At 46.0% G+C, this 17,190-nt stretch overlaps 1 protein-coding gene across 2 annotated transcripts in view; it reads right to left on the bottom strand.

Annotated features, from left to right (window-relative positions):
* KLHDC4 (kelch domain containing 4) overlaps positions 1-16,642 on the bottom strand; it is a 75,146-nt gene extending 58,504 nt beyond the window's left edge. Inside the window, exon 1 of one of the 2 annotated variants that reach the window (XM_039503143.1) lies at positions 16,500-16,642. The gene's annotated coding sequence lies outside the window, so the exon portion shown is untranslated. Of the gene's footprint in view, positions 1-16,464 lie in introns of both variants that reach the window. The other variant, XM_039503145.1, reaches the window with a different exon arrangement.
* Positions 16,643-17,190: the final 548 nt, after the last annotated feature.

The raw sequence follows: 17,190 nt of genomic DNA on the forward strand, positions 1-17,190 counted from the left end.
CTAATCAACTTAATGAAGCAACAAGTTTTGGCCAGGATTTGTCCATCCTGTACAAACTCTTTCACAACCCTCACATCTCTTCCCCAGCCCATGGGTAAAGAGTAATTTGTCCCTGTAGCCGACGCGGTAAAGGCCTGTGTTTATGGAGCAGGAGGATCAGTGTTGTATCCCTGCTGTCACTGGGAAGCTCAGAGTGACACGTCCCTGGCTATTCCCTTGTGAAGTACTAGCCCATAAAGGGCTGTTACAAATAAGCAGTAGGTCAGAATGCAAGAGGCTCAAAGCTAACTTCCACCCCTCCCTTTCCTGTGCCCAGTGCAGGAAAGGATTAAGGGAGAATTTGGCCCCCAAAGCCAAATAATAAAAAGAAAATGCCACACAGAGTATTTTACAAATGTTTTCCCTTAAATTTAGCTTAATACTGAAAGAATGGCAAAAATTGTTGATTCTTCCTTGCGGGTTAGCAATTAGTTCAGCTGGTCAGAAAACGGGGAACTAATTTCCATGTTTTCAGTTTTTTCAAAAAATTTTACTGGTGTTTTCCATTTTTTTTCTTTTTTTAAAAAGTTAACCAAAGCAACTGAACAACATAAATTGGGTGAGGAGGTTGGTGGCTTTCACTTTTCAAAAACTTGAAAACTTTAGGTTTTCAGTATTTTATTGAAAAAAATATATATAAAAATGTGAAGGACTTGAACATTTTCCACAGATTTTCTTTACCAAAAAAAAAAAAAAAGGGTGGAGGGGGAGGATTTTTGTTTAAAATTATTTTTTCATCTGAAAAATTTTGACTGGCACTAGTTATTTTCTGACTAACCACAAGAAATGTCCTATGCCTTGATAACTGAGACTTTAAATGATTGTTTTATAGGACCTGGCACTTTTACTTGAATGCTGACTAGTCACAAGCCTTCTCACTGAGCTGCATGTCCTGGGTTTCTTTTCTCACATTTCAGAGTAGCAGCCGTGTTAGTCTGTATCTGCAAAAAGAACAGGAGTACTTGTGGCACCTTAGGCCTGGTCTACACTGGGGGCGGGTTTGAACTAAGGTACGCAAGTTCAGCTACGAACTACCTTAGTTCGAACTACTTACCCGTCCAGACACCGCGGGATCGAAGTCCGCGGCTTCCCCGTCGACTCCTCCACCGCCATTCGCGGTGGTGGAGCTCCGGAGTCGTCGGGTGCGCGTTCGGAGTTCGATATATCGCGTCTAGATGAGACGTGATATATCGAACTCCGAGAAGTCGAACGCTACCCACCGACCTGGGCGGGTAGTATAGACGTACCCTTAGAGACTAACAAATTTATTTGAGCATAAACTTTTGTGGGCTACAGCCCACCTCATCGAATGCACGCAGTGGAAAATAAAGTAGGAAGATATATATATATACACACCCAGAGAACATGAAACAATGGGTGTTACCATACACACTCTAATGAGAGTGATCAGATAAGGTGAGCTATTACTATTATTACTTAACCTTAACTGATCACTCTCGTTAGACTGTGTATGGTAACACCCATTGTTTCATGTTCTTTGTGTGTGTATATATCTATCTATCTATCTTCCTACTTTATTTTCCACTGCATGCATCCGATGAAGTGGGCTGTAGCCCACGAAAGCTTATGGTCAAATAAATTTGTTAGTCTCTAAGGTGCCACAAGTACTCCTGTTCTTTTCTCACATTGTGTCACAAGGAGGGCAGTATATCACTCTGTCTAATGGTGATTTTTGAGTTCATGGCACAACAGAACACCTCATGTGAGAGCTTAAGATGCTTACATTTTAAAAAGTCATAGGCAGTGTGGCCAACTCTCATGATTTTGTCATGAGCCTCATGATAATTATTGTTTTCCTTAAAGCCCCAGTTCCTGGAGTCAAGTGGATACGTAATGATTTCAGCCTTCATTCTTAAAGAAAATGTAAGTTTCTAGCCCTCGTGGATGTGGGGAAACCTTCAAAATGTGACTCCAGTGCACCCTAAAGGCTCAAAAAGCAGAAGGCAAATAAAAAAATACCAAATCTATCACTTTTACATAATCTCATGATTTTCAAGCCAATCTCATGATTTTTTGGTGAGCCTGATGCATGATTTTTGGACATTTTGGGTTGGCAATACCGCATAGACTATTTACATTTCAGGCAACTTTATCTACCTAGGATATTTGTAAGGTCTCCATCACCAGGGTAGCTAAGCACTAGAATTTAGCACTAGTGAACAGTGCCAGATTTGAAGGCCGGGACATCCTCTAACTGGGTAAGCGGGCAACAAACTAGAAGTGATTTGACTGCAAGGCATTTCCAACAGGACTAAGGCTCCAAAGTATTCATTAAATATGAGGGCATTTTACAGGTATTCATGGAGAGCTCTGTTGGTACAGTGCTCGCATGATGGGGCTCTAATCCTGAATGGAGCCTGTGGGGATTACAGCAATATAAATACAGCACAATTAATGGGAAGAGAGTCCATGTCTCAACACAGCTATTAGGCATCGCCCCTTGGCTCTCTCAGCGAAGGCGGTGGTAACTGAGGCTGTTTGTAAACAAAGGAATGGGTTGGGATGGGAACTGAAGTGCACTGGTTTGAACAAGTGTCCGCCTGGAGCTATACCTGTGAGAAACCACGAACACAAAACGGAGAAAGTGCAGAGTCACCATTTCTAAAGGTTTTCTTCTGCTACAATCCCATCCCTCTGGGGTGCAATGGCCACCCTGTTCCCCTGCTTCAAGAAAGGTTGCTTCCAGCGGCTGTCTGAATTTAGGAGATAGCATGCCGACACACTCACTCTCCCCCTCATTTGAAAAGCAGCTGGCAATCTAGTAGGATGCCCAGGGAACAATGAGATTGAGAAACCTGCATCATGTGATGCTGTACCTGCCCCATGAGGCATTGCAAACCCTTCCCAAAGTACCCTGCGGCCAGTTGCACAGCGAGATAGCTGCTCACAGTGCACTTGCTAAAGCTGCTAGTATGGACGTGCTCCAGCGACACAAGGAGCACAGTGTGGACATGCAACAGCGGTTCAATTACAGCGCTTTAGGGCTTGTCTACACTTACATTGTCTCATGCTCTAACTTGCTAGCTGAGGGGTGTGTAAAATCACGCCCCTGAGTGCAGCAAGTTTGAGTGCTTTAAAGCGTTAGTGTGGACAGGCTCCAAGCGCTGGGAGCCGCGCTCGTGTGGACACTCTTATTAGCTATAGCGCTTTAATTGCTCACCCTACCTTATTCCAGAATAGCTTCCACATATAGACAAGCCCTAACGGGAGTGAAAATCAGTCTCTCCATTGAAGCAATAGAGGTATATTGGTAAGTGAGAAGAGGTTCGGACCTCTTCTTTATTATAATGCCCTCAAGCAGTGACCGAACACACATCGATGGCCATGAGATTTCTGACAAAGCGCCAGAATGTGGCTTCAGGACAAGATATGGGCCCAAAGTCTCATTAGCCCCTAGTTCCTTTAACAAAGCTGATAAAAAGGGGCAAAAACAAAATAAAGTTACAATAGTTGCAGTTTGGCAGCATTAGCGAGATTTGCTTCAAGCCAAAAATCAGCATTTCTTGCTGATTTTATTATGGATTGGGCCAGTTTGGGGATGAAATGTTGCTTCCTCCCCTCCCTCTCCACTCCCTCCCCCCCCCCACCATTACTTCTGATGTATTGCAAAGTGCAATAAGCAATTTGCACTGCTCCTGATTCTCCGGCGCTTGCCATCAGCACAGTACGTTCTTTTGGGATCACTGAGCCTTTTTGCAATTATCTGACCAGTTCCTACTGGACAAATACCCGACCCGTGCCTCACAAATGCACAACTGGTAGTAACTAACCCCTTTGTTGCCAGTGTCAATGGGAGGATAAAGAACAAGGTGGGTCATAGAGTTTGAACTTTCTTTTCCCTCTAAGGCCTGGTCCACACTAAAAAGGGGGTTCGAATTAGGGTACGCAAATTCAGCTACAGGAATAGCGTAGCTGAATTCGAAGTACCCTAATTCGAACTACTCACCCGTCCAGACGCGGCAGGGTCGAACTCCGCGGCTCCCCCGTCAACTCCACCACCGCCGTTTGCAGTGGTGGAGTACTGGAGTCGACCGCGGCGCTTCCGGAGTTCGAACTATCGCGTCTAGATCAGACGCGATAGTTCGAACTCCGTGAAGTCGAACTTACCGCGTCGACCCGCGCGGTGAGTATGGACCTGCCCTAAGTCAGGTCTTTCTTTCACATCTTTATCTGTGATCAGACCTTGCCAAGGCAGGAGGATTTTTCTACAAACTCTTGTACATATAATGAGGTAGCTGCCTGATTTTCCATTTGACACAAACTCTTGACTGTCTAAAGGTTGCACACTGATTTCTGTCCCTGGACAACGACTTCTCCTCTTTTACATATCTACTTAGTTTGCTAACATTTGTTTAATGAAAGCAAAGGGCCAGCAGCCGCCTTTATCTCAAATACTGGCATGCCTGTCCCTGTTTTGCTTATTTTCTCCCACGCAATAATTGTGGGGATTGAATCACTCGCAATTAGCAGCAGCTTCCTCATTTGTGCATCACCTGGCTAAGGCACGCTCGGTCCTCAAAAGGAAATATTTTATACCAAACTGACGTCTTTGTTTGCAGCTTAGTTACCCTAAGGATCTAGCATGCACCACCATGTTCATGTTTCTCATCACAGTGACAAGCCTCCTGAATGCCTAAAATGCTCATGCCTGATTTATGAGCTTTCGTTAGCCCAAGTCTAGGAAGAAAGCGCTATCCACAGAGCCTCAGAGGCAGGACCTGTTATTCCATCAGGCAGCAGTTCACAAATTCTTCTCCTCACACCCTAAACGCCCTCCTAAGAGCATTAAAACCTGGAGCCTTGCCTGCTAAATTGACAAAACAAACCGGCATTCAAACATGCTCAAAGTGGGTAACGTTTTAGTTTAACCAGCACATAATTAAGCTGTTAGGTTTTTTTATAGGCATAGGGCCTGTTTCTTCTAATTTTGTCATGGCACGCAGAGAGGCCTTTCAGCACGAGCACCTATACATGTCATTGTTATTCTTACCCTATGAAATGCACTATTGCAAACTACCCTGGAGGCAGCCAGCTTAGCAATTTTAGAAAGGATACAACAAGTACAGTACATGAACAATTGTTTAGAAGTCTGTTTGCTGAACAGAGTCTCGTCTGATGATATTGTGATTCATTTTCAATTATAATAGAGTGATGGACGTAGCACGGGGCATAGGCAGAACTGACAAAATATCAAATAAAAATAGCTTTTGCATTTACACAAGTGAAGTGAAAAATTACAAGGGCCCTCAGTCCTCCTGCCTTACAGAAGACCTTGTTGGTACTCTATGAGGAGTGAACCTAGGGCCGCTGGATCTAAAGTTATTAGCTCGGAGTCAGGGTGTCCACAGGCAGGACGTGGGTATTCTGGCCTAGCAGAGAGGACCAGGACTGAAGTCAGGCACAGTGGTCAGAGAGAAATCCAAGAGAAAGGAGGAAAGCCAAGGGTCAGAACCGGGGCCAGGAGTCAGCGTCTAGCCACGTGTCAGGGTCAAGGTCAGAGCTGGGAGCCCGAGAACAAGCTGAGATGCAGGTCTGTCACTTCAGCTGACAGGGGATCCTTTTCTTTGCATAAACACTTCCAGGACCTCTTCCTGGGCTTAAATAGGGTGCCTGGACCAATCAGGGGCCACAAGAGAATCTGTCAGTCTGGCCCACCAAAGCTATAATTCCTATGGTATTTATCTTCACAGTGATAATGCATATGGTCCGATCATGGCTGCCAGGTAGCAGTGTGGAGGCATTGGCCATCCCAGAGACCTGGGTTCCAGTCCTGTCACCACAGACCCTCACCTGGGGACAGTAGCAGACCCATCCATGTCTTTCCATGGTCCAGGTATTGGCATGCCCCTATCACCATAGTATCCAAACACCTCACAAGCAGCATATTTGTCCTCACGACACTGTGAGGAGGGAATTTACTAGTAGCCCCATTTTTACAGCGAGGGAGCTGACGGACAGAGAGGCTAGAGGTCACACAGGAAGTCTGTGGCAGATCAGAAAATTGAACTCAGGCTTCCTGAGCCCCAGGCCAATGTCTTAACTGTCCTGCCTTTCTGCTAGAGGGGAGCAAAGAGCATCGCTGGTACTAATGTGGGTTACACTCCTCCATATTCCACCAAGGATTATGCAGAATGGACGTTAATTATTCAGTCATTTGTTTTTTGGTGCATTTAATAGGCCTTTACTTCCTACTCGGGCTTCCATATCTGGGCTGCTCTCCCGATTGTCCCGTCAGAGCTAAGGATCAGTCAGTGGTGGTGGACTTATCTTGGTCAGAAGGACATGGCAACCTGCAGCAGCAGCTGGACTAGGGGTTGCCAACCCCCCGGGTTTTGCCAGGAGTCTCCCAGAATCAGGCTCTATCTCCCAGAGGCTACTGAAATCAAAGTGGGAGTTTTTAAGCCCTAAAAGTCTGGCGGCGCAGTGGGCCTAAGGCAGGCTCCCTGCCTGCCCTGGCTCTGTGCCGCCCCTGGAAGTGGCCAGCATGTCCCTATGGCCCCTAGGGAGGGCGGCAGAGGGTCTCCGCACACTGGCCTGCCCCAAGCGCTGACTCCGCAGGACACCCTGGTCCCCCAACCTTGGAGCCGCTGCCAGAGGGATGTGCCGGTCCCTTTCAGGAGCCACCTGAGGTCAGCACTGCCTGGCTGGAGCCTGCACCCCTTGCCCCCTCCTGCACCCCAGCCTCCTGCCCCAGCCCAGAGCCTGCACCCAGCACTCAAACTCCCTCCCAGAGCCCGCATCCCACATCCCAACCTCCCCCAGCCTGGTGAAAGTGAATGAGGGTGGGAGAGAGAGAGCCATGGAAGGAGGGGGATGGAGTGAGTGGGGACAGGGCCTCAGAGAAGGTGTGTGGCAGGGGCAGGGCAAGGGTGTTTGGGTTTGTGAGATTAGACAGTTGGCAACCCTAAGCTGGGCATGATATTCTCCTCCATATGGACTAACGACCCGCAGTGGTAGATAAGACAATAGCCCATACTCCAGGTGTTTCCATTCCTCTCATGTTTTTCCAGGGCACAGGAGGGATACATGGTTATATGGACTCATTGTCTCCCCTCTCACTCTGGATCTCTCAAGGAGCCCTCTGGGATTTGGGAATGAACTCCCACAAAACCCGATGCCCAGAGACTGGCTTGTGGAGGGTGGGAGGTCCCAGTGCTCTACTACACAAGCCAGAAGGGTCTGTGTTTCCCCCAGAGGTCACAGCCTAGTCTTAGGGCATCAGAGAGGAACTCTTGGGAGACTTGTTATTGAGGTGGCAGAAGGAGGAAGGGCAGAGTCTGAAGGGCAGTGATGCTTTGGCAGTGCCTAGTGCCCTCCATCAGGCTGCCTGAGGGGACATGGCATAGGCTAAGTTCTGCAGTCTGGAGCCTGGATGCTGGTGATAGCTCTCGGGACTTAGGTACCATCTTACCTCTGGATTGCTGCCCTCCTGGTGTCACTCCCCTCATGGAGATGAGGGATGGAAAGCCACTTGCTGCTGAAGCTAGTTTTTCCAATGCTACCCAACTTCTTCCCTGCCCGGGGGATGGTGGCTGAGGTGACTCCTTACCAGACTGCGCAGCTAAGACAATGCCAATCAGAGCCAACTTCTCAATTCTTCCCTGGCTCCTTACCTACCCAAGGGAGAGGGAGCTGCGACAACCCTTCCAACACAGCAGTGAGAAGGAAAACAGCATTCTGTCCACAGGGAAGGCCTCAGTATGGGGAGGCAGACAGGGAGACTGACCTTTCGTTATGCCTGTTGGGCCTCCCTACCTCCCTCAAGCCCCCGAGGACATCAGCCACTGCAAGATGCCTCAGACAGGGAAATAGAGCTAAGGGGAAAACTCCCCCAGATGCAACCACAGGCCTGAGACACAGCTGGGATTTATTGAGCCAGCTTGTTAGTCATTCTTAATTAGTCAGAAGTTTGAAAACAAAAGATTGGAATTTTCCTCATAAAAACTCTGCAGCAGGGAGGACTGGAGGAGGTGCCTGTCTGCCGCCACAGAGGCACAACACAACTGCTGGGAACGCTGGGGGACATTTCCCTGCTGCCAGTGATTGACAGGACTGGTTCTAGCCCCAAGCTGCCACCTGGCTAAAATACCCGTTGTAACAGAGCCATGGATCTTAGGATGACAAAGGATCATTATTACTCACTTATACGGCTGTAGTCCCTAGAGGGCGCATCCAGATCAAGCCACTGTACTAGGCAAATGAACAGATAAATAAAGTGGGATTTTCAAAGGTGCCCAAAGATGGAGATAGGCACCTAACCTGCTTAAGTGCTTTTGAAAATCCCACTAGACACCTATCTGCATCTTTACACTTCTAAATACCTTTGAAAAACTGGCCCTAAGTGGGTTAAAAGCATCTGTACCTGTGACTTGTAATGGGACTTGCACCCTTAGGCATTTTGAAAATCTCACGCATAGCATGCAGTAAGAGAGATCTTAACAAAGACCAAAGAACAAATGCAAACTTGTGAATCATATAAGAATGTAACCCCAGAGAAGATAAAAGTAAGCTTTGCTGTAGCTCCCATGACTTATGCCTACTTAGGCTATGTCTACATTACAAGCTTTTAGCGACATGGCTAAGTGGCTACAGCCGTGCCGCTAAAAGTCGTGCAGTGTAGCCGCTGTTTGTCGGCTCTCCTGGCAACAAAAAACTTCCACCCTCAACAAGCAGCATTTGCGCTGTTCACACTGGTGCTTGTCACTGGCAAAACTTTTGTCTTTCGGGGGGTAAGTGGGGGTTAACACCTCTGAAAGACAAAAGGTTTGTTGTTCAATTGCCAGTGTAGACATAGCCTTAGACTCAGGCTTCAAAGCAGATGCGATTTGGTTGAAAAGGGTGGATTGCAAAAGAGCTCTTTACGCAAAACAGAAGTTGGTTATTTTCTTTGAAATCATTCGCAAATACCCCTCCCTTCTTTTTAACATATCCTAGCAACCTCCTTTACCCCTGCGTTGTTCTAATGTTAATGCTTACCAGCTAGCTTCTGATTCAAATATCTGTAGGGCACAACAATTGGAAGAAGTGATGGGTAATTGGTGGGTATTAAGTGGGATTTCAACTGATCCAAATCCAGGAACAATTTCCCTGAAATGCATATTTGAGCAAGGCTCTAAAACAACAACAGTCATTATACATCCCAGGGCAAAATGTGAATCCAATTTGACGTTCAAGGACAAACACACTGGCAGAACTCATTTCACTGGGGAGCGAGGTTCCTTGCAAGGCAGTCTATTAAGGAGGCATCTAGCTAAAAAGGCACTTAAATTAGGGGACGGAGGTCCAGCCCCATAGCAAACTTTTCTCACGGTCCTGGTCTTCACACACAATATGTAAGAGTTAAGATGCTTACTGAGGCTAGACTCTGCAGCTATGGATTTCATCTGGTAACATCAAACGTGAAGGTTTGATGAAGCTTTCACAGTGACATTAACAACAACACCGCCACCACCTAGCTCTTAAATAGCAGTTTTCATCTGTCAACCTCAAAGATGTTAGACTGCACGACCCCGGGAGGAGGGACAGTGATTTTGTTCTAGGCTTGTACAGGAGCTAGTTCAATGGGGTCCTGGTGCACGAACAGGAATCCTAGGCACTGTGGTAATACAAATAATAAATAACCATGTTCTTACACAAAAGGGGTAGGGATCAATTAATGCGCGGGAAATGGCTTACCCAGGAACAGAACCCAGCTCTCCTGAGTCCCAAGCTAACCACCCAACCGCACTGCCTTCCTCTAAAAGGTTACGCCTGCATCTGTTACTCCTTGTTACAGAGCAGGAAGCAGGGCGGATTTGACCTGGGAATGTTGCAGGGGAGTTACATTGGGGATGGGGGACTTCCCTTGAAGGAAGCTACCTGAGCTGTAACCTGAGCCAGGAGGGGGGTTGGGAGAGGTGACATCTTCTGCCAGGGAGACTGAACAAAGGAGAGGAGGATCTGGGGGAAGGGGGAAGAGAGCTGCGGGAGGAGGTTTTGTTTTCAGTCTTGGGCTGGGTGATGCAACGCAGAGAACTCCAAGCTGGGGTCTAAGCTCCCTAAACCCCCCAGAAGGACTTGATTGAGGGGTTATGGTTGAACCTGCATGCGCCGCTTGGGACTGTGTTCCTGTCATCTAATAAACCGTCTGTTTTACTGGTTGGCTGAGCATCACGGTGAATCTCAGGAAGAGGGATGCAGGGCCCTGACTTCTCCACACACTGTGACACTCCCACTATTGAAAAATTCACCCATTTTCCTGATACTTTCCTTATAGTTTCGCACACCCCCATAATACAGGGATTTTGGAAATTAACAGCTGGCAACGTTTTCACATAATGGTCCATCTGCAGCCCGCTCACCACAAAAGCATGGGGATGTATGTTCTTATGAGATTTGTTTCCATGGGGTGGAGTATAAAGACAAGAGATTTAACTGTAAATTAAACACAAGATACTCCTTGTGTTGATGCACTGAAAATTGCCATGTACTCACAAAAGACGCTAATGCAGAATTATTTTGCCTTAAGCATGTACCAAAAAAAGCTTCATCCTCTCCCAAACCTCCCACTTAATTATTCTGTTATACAACGTCTTCATATGAAAGAGGCCACTTTGGCTTAAAATGTCAGGGGACTATTCCCAGTAGGGCTTTGATGTCTGCTTTCAGAGCCAGCACTACCATTCAGCCATGCTTGCTTAGGACAGACAGTTATTAATAGAGAAGTCAAAGGTGACCTCCGAATGGAATAATAAACTGGACGCTGCCCATTTATGCTTCTTTATATTTATGATGCAGCAAAAGGCGTGGAAGGTTTATGGTCATTCCTTCCTATACAAATGTTGTCTGCATTAGAAATTCAGGTCTTGTGAACCCCGGAACATAATGAAGGTGATTGGGAACCAGCAAAATGATACCATCACAAGAGTGAAATCTGCACAAATTTGAGAAGCAATTTTGTGGGACTGTCTAAAACTGCTTTTTGTTTAGTTTTGTCTACAGCTATTTTGTTTCAACACCTAATGAACACCGAGTTGAAAGTATGCCTTGGTTAAAGAGTCGGTAGCCCCACCCTTTCGATTAAGAGCCGACAGCACACATCTGGAGACCTGCAAGCCGTTCTCCAACAGAACCAGGGACAACTGGACTGGGGAGTGCATACTTATTTGCATGGGCCCCACAGCAGGAACCATCTTTATTTTGTGTCTTGCACGCTACAGATGGATGACATAAGAATAACTCATTTTTTAGAGTTTAATTTAGTATAGCTGAGGGAACTTCCATCACTTCCCTTGAGGGACCTACTGCACAACCCAATGTATCTCACTGAATTTGCCAGCCTCAATTATCACTTTAGTAAATTGCATCATCCCTATATTTAATTATCCTTGCACTAATTTATTCAGCACTAAATTATCCTTTTATTTATTCCATCTACTCCAGTGTTATACACACTAGTCCCATCTGTAGCAAGGTGGTGGAATACCCCACAGCCCCGCATAGGGATGAGCCTCCCTTAGCACCAGCTCACTTGAAAGCCAGCCACCGGAGAGGCCAGATGCCTGTGGCCTAGCTCTGGGTTGGGACACGCCGGCAGGCTGCAGCCAACACCAAGACTGGCCGGGCCAGCCAAGCCTACTCCTGGCCAGCTACCCCGAGGAGCAGCCGAGCTACCCCTGGCCAGCTACCCTGAGGAGCAGCCGAGCCTACCCCTCGCCCGCTACCCTGTGGAACCGGTGGTGCTGGAAACCTCTGAGGACACCGCCCTAACTCAGGTACCCTACGAGGGGGAGTCCGGAAGTAGCCCGGGGGCAGTCGACCCTGATCTGGCTGCAGCTCAGCCAGAACCCAGGTCAGTGTGTTGCAGTCAGGATCCCCACTGACACAGCAGCGAGTCTCCTGCTGCTGCAAGGGCCCCAGGCTGGGACACAGTGGAGTGGGTGGGCCTGCGTCCCCCGTCACCCGACTCACGGGTGGCAGTCTCTCCCTCGCACCAGACGCTCAGAAGCCTGAGCTCCTGACTGTTTATTTACTGCTCCGCCCTGACTCAGAGCCTGGGGCTTCTATTGAACTCTTGGCTCAGCCGCTGCCTAAGGGCCTGAGCTCCAGACTTTGTTTACTGCCCCGCCCTGACCTAGGGCCTGGGCGTCCCTTGGACTCTTGGCTCAGCTCTGCCTAAGGGCCTGAGCTCCAGACTGTTTGTTTGCTGCCCCACCCTGGGGCCCACAGCGAACTATTGCGAGGCGGTGGGATCCCCCACAGCCCCGCGGGGGGACGAGCCTCGGCCGAGCCCTTCTACACCATCCTAGCGAATTCCCCTTTCTCATTAGTGTTCACATCCTTCAAGTATTTGTAGGCTGGTGTCATGACCTGCTTTCGTTGTTTCTTAGCCAAGCTAAAAATATTTAGCACCTTTAATCTCACCGCCTATCTTCAAGCAAACTTAACTCTTTTTTATTGCTCTTCTCTGAACTTCCCTCCAGTTTGCAGAAAGATTTCTGCCAAGGTCTATTACTTCCCAACCGCAGGACACCATCTTTCGATTTATGCTGCCCAAACATGCAGAGGGGCTTTTTAGGGGGTAGGGTACTTTTATCACATGATAATCTGTCTCACTGTCACACCTAGGTCTCTTTCGGCATTACTGCTTTCCAGATTTCTCCTGCCCATTGACAAGTCTAGCCCCATCTATCAGAACACACAGAAATGAACAACAATGGTTCAAGATTCAGGAGTTACGACATCTGGGTTCTTTTCCCAGCTTCAGCACAGACTTCATTGATTTATCCCAGGTCACACCACTTCTCTCTGCTTTCATTTCCCCATCTGTAAAATGGGGCTCATAGTAAACAGTTGACAAGGGAGTTATTAGAGGACAAAGCTTCATGTCTGTGAGGGGCTTTGAGAGCTTCTGAATGAAGCTGATATGGAAGTGCAAATTATCTTTATGTTATGTTATGTTACTATGCCAGCACCCATCTGCAAGCAGAACCCTTGAAAATGCAATTCAGAGGTCCATGTCAAATGACATAATTAGACTTATGTTTTTTTTTTAAAAAAAGAAAAAGCAGGCAATTTTTTGCAAATAAAAGTTTTCAAGGCAAAGACCAGCAACAACAGTTATAATTCATATTTCAGTGATCAAATAAAAACCAAAACATTATAATGTAACAGACTTGTTAACCAGAAACAATAAAAGAATTGAGAAATACTAGAGAAAAATAATACATTGCATTACACATTTCATTGTACAAAGCAATTTGATAAAGTTACTAATGACTGACAGAACAGCACTCTAGGTCAATCTTGGAATAGCCATGTTGACAAGAACACAAACATTGTAAATAGACAGCACTTACTGTAGAAATATTAAGACTAAAGATATTTACCCATTAAAGTGAACTGAAAATCATCTAGATCAACCATAAAATTAGTATTTTTTTTTAAAAAGCAACCAGGTGTAACAAAATCCTAACCTATATTTAGATTTTTTGTTTGTTAAGAAAATTAAAACAAACAACAAAAAATTTATATTACCTTTAAAAGAAAGACATTTCTAAAAAGTCAGATTATTCACTAGGTGCAAAATTCAGCCTTTTTTGTTCAGAGGGCCAGCGCGAGGCCTACACAACACTTAAAACTCCCTATTTTAAGGACTTAAATGGGACTTAGTCTTCTCGCTGTCCTTCTGAACAAACAAGGAGCAAAGTTCTCCCTATACGTGAAATTCATCACAGTGCAGAAGACCCAAAGCCATCTGCATCACTTGGCCCCTCAACATGGGACTGAATATGGCAGTGCAGATCTTCTGCACTGAGATGAATGTCACACTAAGGGAATAATTTAGGTATAAAGGCTCCCTCAGCCTTTTGCAATTAATTCAATATTTAAAAAAATATTTTTTGTATTAAACACTACAACTGGAGGAAGTGACATCGTTTCTAAAGCAAGGAACAACAGTGATAAAGAGCAGCTAAGGACAGGACCTGTGAACAGCAGGTCTCTAAAGGGCCATCATCTAACACTAGGGACATCTTCTAAATATTCCTCACTGTTAAAAACAACGGTTCGGCTCCACCAGTGCTAGAAACATTGAGAGCCCTATTAGACGGGCTGCCAGTTGCCGCCATGACCTTGAGCACAGTCACCCTGTTCAAAGCAGGTCTGATTGACATCTTGCTTAGACCACCAGCAGCAGCCAGTGCCCATCTACACTACAGCTCCCGATGCTGCAGTCGAGAGAATGGTAAGAAACTCCCCTACCATGGCCCGAGTCAGGGTGAGGCTGAAGCCCTGTGACTCCCAGTGGAGCCAGTAAAAACTGAGAGGAGCTAAAGCATCCTTCATGATCAGGCCCCACAAACCCACGTGCTATTCTCATGCAGGCAAAATACCCATGAAAGAGACCAAATTCATCACAACCACAAGTGGGTGCAGCCTCCATGAAATATTCAGCGGCCTAGGGAACTTTATAACTTCCATGGGAGTTTCACCTGAAGGAGTGTTGAGGTTTGGCCTGAAGTCAGTATCTTGAACTCCATTGTCCCCACGGGAGGATGCTAATTCCTGCAGCAGGATAAAGCAGCTACTATGTGGGCTCCCAGTGTGAATACAAGGCTGTAATTGACGCCAGAGAGTCCTGCTGATGTGAAAAATGTCAGACAGCTCAGTGCGTGAGCTTCAGCAAAGGTCCTGGAGGAAATTAAAGCCATCTCACTTCTGGCCTGCCTCATTTCAGCTCTAATAGAGGACACAAACTTTAAGAACATTGTTTCAATATATTTTTTAAATTAAAAAAAATTCTTAGTGGTTCAACAGTTCTTTTAGCCTTCCCTTTGATGTCACTGAAAGGGGGTTACGCAACCCTTTTATGAAAATGCAGCAGTGCCTCACAGTAGAGGCTCTCTAGTGTTTTGTAAATGGTAGCGTTTGGAACTCTTACCACCAAATACGGTAACATCTGTTTAAGCTTTCAGGGGGCTTTCACAGACAAATGGGAAAAGACCTCCCAGTGTCACCACTAAATGGAAAATGACCCTGTCATGTTCAGACAAACCTAAATATGCCTTCCAGAAACATCTTCAAATTATCAGGTACCGTCTTCCTTCCAATCACTGCCAATGGCCAAGTTATTTATGAATCTGTAGCGCTGATTAATGAGCACAGCCTGCTCCACCTCTCCAGTCTATGTCACAATCCAGCACTGGAGACAAACCGACCACAAGAAAGCCACACCAAGGAATTTCAGTTATACTCCCATCTCAGCTGTCAGCATTGCTTGAAGCAGGGAAAAACAACAGAGCAATTTAATACAGGTTTCAATCAAATTGGACGATCTTTAAAGTTTGCTGGACAGCAACAAGGTATGTACAGTGGGTGCCACTAAAACCCTGTTTACCACAACACAATATTCGGAAGGGGAAATGCTGCACATACTGCTGGAAGTTTAATTAGCCAGGAAATCATTTGTTTTTCAAATCACACCATCCACTGTATTTCACCTGCCCTCCAGAATTTACACCAAAGTCACAGTTAAACCCCTGACACCATCTCTACAAAATCCCAGCTGACATGGTTTACTTTGAATTATTTTGCCAGAATGGATGTGGGTAATAAGGGCATAGTCTCATTTCAATTAGGGTGGATGTTTATGGGTTGGGGGAGGGAGAAAGAGGAAGAGCCCTATAACACATTGGGGAATGTGCCCATTGAATCAAGGACCCCTCTCCCTTACCCTCTAGGTAACAATAAGGGAAGATTGCCATGAACATTCAGTGATAATTATTTCCCTGCAATTAATCCTAAAAACTAGTTGCCATGGTCCCATACACTCTATTCTATTAACACTACAGTAAGTTGTAGCTGTTGGAGGTCACAACTGCACAACATTATGCTATAAAATTCATTTACAAGATACTTCGCTGGTTGGGGAAATTTACTAAACGGCAACATCAAATAGTATTTTACAAGTAACACTGTGGTTTCGTTTGAGTGTGTGCGAGCAGAGGGTTAGCCTCTCTCTTTTGGGTCATTCAGAACATAAAATAGGATGACTAATCACGGGCAAAACCATGTCTAGTCTGGATGACTTATATGCAGTCTCTCCAGATGCCCTCTCAGCTCCTCATGCCCCCTGTCAGCTGGCACTTTTCACCCTGCTTTTGATCAGAAAGGCAGCAGAGGTCTTTTATTGGATGTACTCTATCCTAGCTTAACAAGTCCAGCCTCAAAGCCGGTATCTCCAAGCTTCAGAATGATAGTTATGCACCTTAGCACTGCGATGTAGATTCTGCTGACAGCATCTACACTTATAACAGCGATTTCTTCTCTTTGCCAAAACTGCTTTCAACTTTTTTTCTCCCCAAAGAAAATTCATTCAGTTTTACTCCTTTACCCATTCCCTCCCCAACCCCCCAAAATACATACATCTAGGCCACCATCCTCTGGATGAAGAGGACTACCTGGGATTCCCTTCCAAGACAATCAGTCTGGTCCCTGAAAGATGAACTTGCACACTGGGAAAACTCAGAATGAGATTTCAACCTTGGTCTACCAGATACTCCTCCTGCATCACCTGTGGTGATGAAGCAGTTGTTTTGATGATAGAGTTATTGCCATAGAAACAATGGTGATGTCATAATGGAGTGTTGTGATTTCACTGCAGGAGCACACAGACTGACACGAGAGAAAACTCTTCACTTCACTTCAATGTCAGGAAAGAAAGTTATTAAAGAGAAGCAAGCAGGTTTTAATTAAGACTTGTTAAAAAAATTAACTCCCCAATGTGAAAATCCTTCTATACACACAGGTCTTAAAGGTTAAACAAGAGGAAATCCATTTTCATCTCTTCTTCACCCCTGAAGCTAGTGCAGAGATGGGTGCAAACCAAGCAACGCCAAAACTCTGGGGAGGTTTGGAGCCAGATCTGAACTTTTTGTGACTTCAGCACAGCTACTAATTTACTTCAGCTTGGGGTGGGGGAGGGATGAAAAACCCTCTCTCCTCCCACTCCTGATAATTCTCAGTTGGCTACATGGCACTTAAAGTCCCTGCCAGCCAAGGGGGCTAGAGCCCAAGTCAAGAAATTCAAGCCTGGTTCCCCATGTGGCTGGTCCGAAGAACACTAAACCCTAAAAGAAAAGAAAAGAAAAT

This window comes from Mauremys reevesii, linkage group 16 (genome assembly GCF_016161935.1).
Source record: "Mauremys reevesii isolate NIE-2019 linkage group 16, ASM1616193v1, whole genome shotgun sequence".
NCBI classification, from domain to species: domain Eukaryota; kingdom Metazoa; phylum Chordata; order Testudines; family Geoemydidae; genus Mauremys; species Mauremys reevesii.